This window comes from Papilio polytes, unplaced genomic scaffold (assembly GCF_000836215.1).
Source record: "Papilio polytes unplaced genomic scaffold, Ppol_1.0 DF821845.1, whole genome shotgun sequence".
Lineage (NCBI taxonomy): Eukaryota > Metazoa > Arthropoda > Insecta > Lepidoptera > Papilionidae > Papilio > Papilio polytes.
In genome coordinates, this window is record NW_013527359.1 from 1,874,304 (window position 1) to 1,875,663 (window position 1,360).

The following is a 1,360-nucleotide window of genomic DNA, read 5'->3' on the forward strand; positions in this document are numbered from 1 at the left end:
CTGACTGGCGTGGCGGACGATGGCGCGCGCGCCGCGATCTCTCCAACTCAATCGCTGTAAACTAAATGCTGTGTTTGAAAATCCCAAAAAAAATTAAAGAAAACACGCTGAAGTTGAGAAATTGCATGTTTATTCAGAGATGAAACATTCAACTGTGACAATCAAGAGGAATAGGTAGCCTACCTGATTTTAACCTTACTGAACCTGATTATTGGTGTATGAAATTTTGTAGGACTACCTACCATTAGTAAATCAACATTTATTTATTTTATAAAAATTTTAAAAACATATCATATAGTTTTGGAATTCTTCGTAACTTCCATGACTATCGTCGCATTTCGTGCATGAAATACCAGCACTGAAAATGTTTTCGGAAAACTAAACAATTTTACGTATTGTAACATCGATAATCTTATCTATGGCTAATAACATGTAAACAAAATGTGTATGGCTCTTAGCTCAGGATTAAACGCAGACGTCATGACAAAGTAATTTATTCTAAGGTAAGTCATGAACGTAACTAGCGCTGTGGAACGAACAGGCAAAAAAAAATGGCGGACACCGTCGCGGGTTAACTTTTGCCTTCTGCGCGTCTGACGGAACTCGAACCGGTGATTAAGAAACTAGATTTGCGGCCGCGAACCTGTTACGCTCGTGTCGTGACTCCGACGTATTTGGTAACATTCGTTTGTTTCAGTGTTGCCAGGATGTTGGTTAAAAAAACTAAACGCGCAATAAGAACTTTTTAGACGCGATGCATTTGTTTTTTTGTATGTTGACACATGTACAGGTACACTCGCGTTCAGCAGGTCTTTCATGAATAAAATCACATCGTGTACTTTTCAAATATATTATTAGCAATTTTAGTAACGAAGCGAAAGGTAATTCTAGTTAGCCCAAGTGTACCAATACTGCTAACGTCTAACGCTATCATCGCAAATGAGTTTGATGAAAGATTTCTTCTCACGGTAAGAATTAATTTAATTTGTTGGGGTTGAGACCTTTATTCTACTAAAGTTGCAAATTACTCACGAATAATATATTAAAGAACATTAAGTGTGAAAGTTACACAATCAAACAACGACTAATGTTTTTTTCATGCATTAGGACACACACCATAAAAAACACGCAAAACTCCAATAAATTACTTCCATATCCTCTTTTGTTTGTATGTATGCTTTTGTTTTTTTTAGTCGATTATCTTATAGCATGTCAATTTTCTGGTGATATTAACAACGTATTAGAAACTGTAGTAAATGGCAATCCTTAATATCTGCTAGTATATTGATATTACGTTTCATTCTGAGTTTCTAAGAAGACATTGCATGTCACAAAACCTAATCGCATGAAAATCACACCA